The 7,392-nt window shown below is 40.6% G+C and overlaps 1 protein-coding gene across 2 annotated transcripts in view; it reads left to right on the top strand.

Annotated features, from left to right (window-relative positions):
* Positions 1-4,445: 4,445 nt before the first annotated feature.
* The window catches only part of LOC137989778 (iroquois-class homeodomain protein irx-4-A-like), a 14,577-nt gene continuing 11,630 nt past the window's right edge, over positions 4,446-7,392 (top strand). Inside the window, exons 1-2 of one of the 2 annotated variants that reach the window (XM_068835499.1) lie at positions 4,521-4,691; positions 7,013-7,087. The gene's annotated coding sequence lies outside the window, so the exon portion shown is untranslated. Of the gene's footprint in view, positions 4,692-7,012; positions 7,088-7,392 lie in introns of both variants that reach the window. The other variant, XM_068835526.1, reaches the window with a different exon arrangement.

The following is a 7,392-nucleotide window of genomic DNA, read 5'->3' as shown; positions in this document are numbered from 1 at the left end:
TTGAAAACAATGGTTTTATGCAAAGTTTGGAAGGCAAACAAAGTGTATTATGGGGATTGTGAAAATGGTCAATACTTCAACCTCGTACCCAGGGTCTCTCTTCTTTGCTTTCTCTTGGAGCGTGAGAGGAAGGAAGGAAGGAAGAAAAGGAACGAGAGGACCCTGGGGACGAGGTTGATTTTGGAAAGTAATCAAGGTTAGGTGGACGTCAATCAAATGTTTCCATGACAATAGTTCCTCCTTCTCTTGACGTTGAGGGGCGCGTGTGACTGATAGCCACTGTAGCGATGTGAAATAAACGGATTATTTGAAACACTGGCACTAAATGGGACATTTGCGATTTTAAAGTTGTCGGTGTTCATTTCGTTGTTACTGTTTCTCCATCCTCCGAAAACGTAGAAATAGCTCGATGCAAAATGTTTAGTTGTTTTACTTCGTGTTAGCTTTTTCATTTTAGATCAGGCTGTGATCTTATTCATGTGTCTTAAATTTTGTTTACAAGCTGTCAAACGTTTTCAATGCTTAATTGGCCAGCAACTTGGCCTCCAGTGTACGGTGTGTTTAATTATTCTACGTTCTTTCCTTACTAAGGTAGAATGTGACGGCATGTCGTAAAGGTTAAGCAAGTAAACAAACCAAATCAGACAAACTGGTAGCGTCTTTTTAACGAAACTTGTGTAAAGCTTGGAAATCTGATGTGAAATAAAAGTCATTAGGAATTTATCTTCCTGAAAAGAAATCTCATCAGTGTAGAACGATGTATCGGGCGCTCGGGAGAACAAAAAAAAAAGAATTTATTCAAGTGTCATTCTTGTGGGGCGCTAATATTGGGAACACTACAGAAAACTCAAATCATTTTGAGGAGAGAATATAACCGGAAAAGTGTTGGAAGCGAGAGCGTGGAAAGTGGAACGCGTGAGCTTCGCGCAAGACGAGGGCTTGTACCCAGCCTGCGAAAACATCCGTTTCTCTTCGCTCATCGTCGCTGGGGGACGTTTCGCGAGGAGGAAACGTCTGCGACTCCATGCTAATGACGCAAATCAATGTAAATTCGGTAGTCATGGGGTCACTTCCCCAGCAACGAAAAGCAAGGAGAAACGGATGTTTTCGCGGGCTATTGTAGCTACAATAGTTCCCTGCAAGAAAACCATTGTTGCTTATGATAATGACGGGCACAACTCGGCAAATGCTGAAATAGATCGGTGAAAAACCCGAATATTATGATGCATTTTGTAACACAAGATGCTTCTAATGCAAAAAAAAAAGATGGATTACCGCTGGAAACATCTTTGCCGTAAATTCTTGAGACATGCATTGCCAAAAATTTATAATGGACATTAAATCCTCTGGAATCTTGCTGCTAGCTTTCAATGAATGCATTGGGCACGGATAAAGGTCGTAAGGCTGCTTTCAGTAGACGCGTTAACATGCCGTTAATTATCGTCTTTTGTATTAAAAACTATAAGGATCTTTTTTTGTGTGTCGCGAGTGAATGAGCCTTTGAAGAAAGTTGAAACGGCCCTTTTGGGACAAAAGCCGCGCCAAGCAGCTGGCATAAGCAATGGTTGTTGGTCTGTCGAAGGTTAATTAACACACGATTTTCCTCAGTGAGTGAGCCATCCGCGTCATCTGCCTTGGCCAGTTTCACCCGTTATTCTTGGGTGATGACTTGAGCCAACTGCGTCATCATTGAAAAAACATCAACTTGCAAAGAATTTCCAACACAGCGGAAACCGGGCTGGGAAAGATTACGCCCACATCCAGGACATAACAGTTTTGTTCTTGGAGGAGTTCCAATGAACTATCGGAATGGCCGCCAGTGATGAAAAGTTGACTCTTGCAGATTGGAGAGAAAATTACAAAACTATCTGAGTGTTCTGAAATGAAAGTAGATGAGAAGCACGTTTGCAGCAAGAATTAACCTGCACGTGGGCAAGTTAGAACTCGGGATTTTGTCGGTTTTATGGGAAGCAGCAGTTTGCAGTAAACGTGGTTCGATATTAATTAACTTTTGGAAGGGATCGTTCCGGTTTATTGTTTTATGCACGGTCCTCAATTGAAAGAGCGATTGATTGCTTTCTGTTGCAATAAGGGCCACAGCTTGCGCACAAACGACGTTTGATAAGAAAACAAGAGCTGTGCACGCGCGGAACGTCCGTTCCACATTTGGATCATCCTTTTCCGTTTTCGTCCTGACAACAGGGAGTAAGGCAAGAACAACGTCAAGCCAAACGTCACTCCAAAATCGCAAGTTTTTCGCGATTATTCCGTCTTGTTCACCTTGTACAATACGGGCGAACTAAGTATCTTGTAACTAGATGGGTACGAATCGGCGGTTTTAAAGTAAACATGGACAATGAATGGTTCCCACTGCATTGTTGTATGCAAAAATTATTGGTGTTGATATGTGGTGCAAAATGCTGTGCAAGATTAGGGGGAGGGGGAAAGTAGGGAGAATCTAGCGTTTTATAACAGACAAATTAGGGAATCTCTCTCCAAGATACTTGAACTTTGAGCGACAACGCAGCAAGCAATCCAGCCTCATCCCAAGCGGAAATCTGTCAAAATGGCTTTTCGTTTGCCAGGAAACAACAGCAAAACATTCCTTTAGGCCTGTCATGCTTATCGTATAATCGATTTTTGACTTATTGCCTGCTGTAGGGTCATATTTTCAAAGCATACGATTTATTGTTTTTGGGATGTATTTACATCTTAACTGACACAGGAATCATTTGTAAAATGTCAACGTGATGACAAATGAGACAAGAGAACATTGAGTACTGTAATTTAAGAAAGTGTGATATCGACGTGTAATTTTTTTTTCGAGTTATTTGAAATCCAGTGCTGTGGATGCGAATCATACTATACTAAAAGAAATTTCCCGTTAAATACTTTCGCTAGCTTGAATCAACTAGTCTTAGTCGATCGTAACGAAATTTGGATTACACACTATCACAGAGTCTGCTCATATCTGTTCATATTTCTCGTAATTTCTCGATCATTTAATAGGGAAACGCTTTTTCCACACTTTTTTTCTATTGTCCAAGGTCCTTCTGCCTTGGCCAGTTTCACCCGTTATTCTTAGGTGATGACTTGAATTGCGTGTCCCAGCCTTAGTCCTAGACGCTACCAGACAGCTGGTTGGAGTTCTTGTCAGCTGTCATGTTTTTTGGCTTCAATTAAGTGAGTGTTAAAATTAACCCGTTTTAAGCCGTGAGGACTTTTATCACCTTAATCAAGCGTGGTATTTTGTCTGAAAGATTGGCGTAAATATTTCTGCCCACGGGTAAAGCATCTTACGAGAGTAAATGACGTGACAAATCATATTTTCATTTTGGGACCGTTGCCAGCATTTACAGATCTCGGTCCCAAGTTCTTGTGTTTATGAATTAACATGAGTTCTCTCATGTTTCAAAAACGATGTAATTTAAAAGTTCAACTTTTGAAGCAAATTAATTCTGTAGCTAAAGTTATAAACAACGATTCTTGAAACGTGGGAGTACAATGAAACAGAATGCCTTGAATTCTAGGAGGCACCGAAACGCAACGCCATAACTTACAGTTTACCCTCGATTTACACTATATTAAAACCCAAGAAATCAAAAGATTTTGATTTTGTCCGCCGAGCCGAGCGGAGATTGTCAAAATTTCTGATGCCATCTTGGAAATAAGAGCATTCACATGGCATTTTGGCCGACTGGTAATTGGGTTGAAACGCATTTTAAACGCAGAATGTCTCACTTACAAAAGGCGTTGCTCCCAAACGGCTATAAAGAGCAATGAGTTTGAACAAGAATGGGTGTTAGGCAGATCGAACGGAGACTTGTGTGCATAGCAGGACGAAAGGCACAGCATCGAAACACATGTCAAAATTAGGAAAACAAAAGTGGTATCTTATCGCTAGCGTTCATCATGCCTGTTATTGTCCGTTCTCTGTAAATTTCGCTTCTGTTTTTCCTTTAAGATGGAATCAAACTGCGAAAGGCTCACCTCACGAAAGCCTGAGCAATTTCAATTGTCCAAAGTTTCAAATTCGTCGCTTTGATTTGCCGTAAGCTGTTGGGCTTTGTCAAGCTTATCAAGATAAAAACTGAACTAATGTTACATCATTGTTGTCCGTATTTCAAAGTGCTCGTTAATTTGCTGTCGACTTGTCCAGCTATTGGTCTTCGGTGTCTAGAGGATTTCTGCAAATTGTAGTTGCATATCTGTAACAAGAAGGTCAGGGAAAAGGTGCAGTAATAGTGAAACATCTCGCCGACGTAAGCCGCCATACTCGGATTTTAAAGCCTATTTACTGGACCTTTTATCCACTAAGTGTTGCTTGGAGAAATGAATTTTATCTACTTTTCTATTCCTGATATTTTTAATCCGTTGCTTTGAAACAAATCAAGGTCAATCCTTATTTATTCAAAGTGCACGTTGTTCCGCGCTAACCACAATAGTTTCATAGAGTTAACAGTTGTATACTACGTTACATGGATGTTAAAGGTGACATCAGACTGACAAATGACTGACTTTTGAGACAGGGCTTCCACATTCATCCTGTGCACACCTTTCATTCCGGCATTTCATTTCGACCGTAAACAGTAGACGTAGGCCGTGATAACTTCACAAAACTGAAATAAGATTTATTTCACCAAGGAAACCATCGGATTTTACTTGGATTTGGAGAGGAAAGAAGGCAGCAGGTCTGAAAAAGATTTTTTAGTCTTACTGCTTTATAAATTCAATTTACTTTTAGGTGGGCACAGCCGGCAATTGGCCTGGACGGGGCTTACAAGAGAAATGTAATTTTTTTCGCTGGGCAATCACGTTTGACCTTCTCCGGGCTCCGGGATATCTTTTTGTTTTCAAGGTCGGAGAAAACGCTTTGAGACGATAAGCTAACGGCAGAGGATGTTGGCTATGAATCACGTTCCCTTCTCTCGAACTATGGGGGAAAAATTTCACTGGCCCCTTCGATCCTTAAAACCAACCAGATACTCCTTACAGCTATGCTACTTTAGAGTTGATGACAATTCCAACAATTTGTGTTCCTGTCAGGCGTTTTGCGACCTTAAGTCTGAGAATTCAAAGCTCTGTCTGGAGGAGAAAGATATTCTCGCAGTTTGTACTTTTGCTAACCGGTTTTTCCGGACCAAGCTAACCCACAGTCCAAAGCATGAAAAATCACATGAAGTGAAAGTTATTAAATCATGCGCTCCAGCATGAAGCCGTCGGCAGTTGTTGTATGTGCCCCAGCAGATCAAAACCTCCTGACGCGAATACACACTTCCCAGATTTTGTGAACCTTCCTTAAGAATGAACAAAAAAAGAACCGAATTTTTGTATTGTGAGTCGAGAATTAAGGGACTGAAGACCCAAAATTCTTGGATAAGGCGAAACCCATTCTCAGATACCGAGGCAAACTGAATTCAAGGGCACAGGAGAAGTGTAAACTCGCGCAGCAAAATGGCGACGAAGAAAAAGTATACAACGGCAGGAGGTTTTCCTTTCCGTTATATACTTTGGGTCTCCGACAATGGGCGACGGAAGCCATACCGTTTCGGCGAAAAAGAATATAAAGACAGTTTCGATTGACACATTTCATTTGCTCTTTTGAGTTCTTCCTGAGCTATTGCAATCCATAAAATTGTTTGTACACTTCCAAGAAATCATTTCACACTGCTGTTATCGGAAACGCTTAAAACGGCATTGCTTTACTTTGATTTATCGGTAACCAATAGCCCGGGGGGGGGGGGGGGGGAAGAAGGGGGGTACTTGGGTCAATTTTTGCTGGGTATGTGCCGCTGGCCTCTCCGAACCCCTACCCCATAATAGTCTATTCTGTGGCCAATCAGACCCCATCTTATCACTTTTGAGCAAATGTCATTTTCGCTATCCCAACTTAGTCACTTTCTGATTACGCCTCTACCTTATAAAGCCTTGTAAGTAGGTCATCCTTAAATGAATTGACAATTTTGTTAAATTGAATGTAGAACACTTTACTCTTCACCTACAGTACAAACATTCTCGTACATTATTTACAAACGTACCGTACCGAGCAGACTGTTAAATATTAAAACAATAGCACGAACCATTTTTTAACGGCGGATCTTCCTATTTTTAAATCCCTGCTTACCAGAATTTTTTTATCCCAGAAATGCCGAAAATGTGCAACCCCATTCTAGTAACTCTACTAAAAATGTAATCCCATTACTACGTCAATCCAGTGGTGAAAATGCGACCCCATCCAGCCGCACATCCCTATTAGTCTCTTATAAGGAAGCTTTCACAGTTGACAATTATTCACCAGACTGGAGTGCTGGGTGGATAACAACTTTACAACTTTCGTGGAATCTGACGTAAATATGATTGCCTTCAGTTAGAGTATAGCGCACCAGTTAAATAATGAACCAGAAAAATTGCTGTATCTGAATTGGAAACTACTTATCTAATCACTTCAGAATTAACCGATCAAAAGGCGTGATTTGTGGTAATTGTACTAGATAGTTTGAGTTACGACTGAGTGGACGAAATGCTGTACTGCTGCATTGCCAGTAGTGTAATGTGTTGTTATATAAAAATGAAAGGTGAAAAAAAATATATAGTAATAACAATACAAACAAAACATTGATTGCCTTAATTTGAGACTTACAACAGCTGTGAGCTTTCGTTACTAGCTGAATGGGAGAAAACAGACCGCTCATGTTTTTTTTTTTCTTTTGCACTCTTTTTAATTCATTTAATACCCCCTACGATTCGCGATCAGCTAATCACACTATGTACAAAGATAGGTGGTCGACTGAGCCGAGGCGTGGTCTAGCTTTTCCGCTTTAACTTTAACGGGTTGTGAGATCCGGAAAGCCGGCTCGCAAAATCTGTCGCCAAGCTCTTTTTATTTCTCTTTCTCGATGTTTCTTAACGCTTGAGACAATTGACTGAGATTAACGCAGGCAACTGCCGGAAGAGATAACATTGATTTTGTTTCTAAAGCTCAGAAAAAAATAACAAATGATTTTTTTCCTAGATGTAATTCCGGAAGTCAAAAATAGGAAACGGGAACTTGTGACTCGATATTACCTTACCCAAGCCGTTGCGTGAGGTAGGTCGACATCAAACCCCCGTTTTATCCTGATTGTACACCTGTCAGTGCGGGCATCAATTAACAAACCGCTCCTTTTCCGGCTCATATACTGGGGAACTCGTTTTTTCAAATTGATTTAATTAGCCAATATCAAAAATACCATAGCACTCTTTGTCTGTCCCTCCAAAATTTTGCATAAGCATTGTTTTTATTTTCTCTTGGGACTTACAATGGTACCAAGAGAAACTGGAAACAATGCTTACGTAAAATTTTGGAGGGACAAACAAAGAGTATTGTGGTGTATTTGATACTGGCTAATTTAG

The sequence above is a fragment of the Montipora foliosa genome, chromosome 1 (genome assembly GCF_036669935.1).
Source record: "Montipora foliosa isolate CH-2021 chromosome 1, ASM3666993v2, whole genome shotgun sequence".
Taxonomy (NCBI): Eukaryota; Metazoa; Cnidaria; class Anthozoa; order Scleractinia; family Acroporidae; genus Montipora; species Montipora foliosa.
The sequence above is the reverse complement of the archived record's forward strand: the minus strand, read 5'-3'. Positions and strand labels throughout refer to the sequence as shown.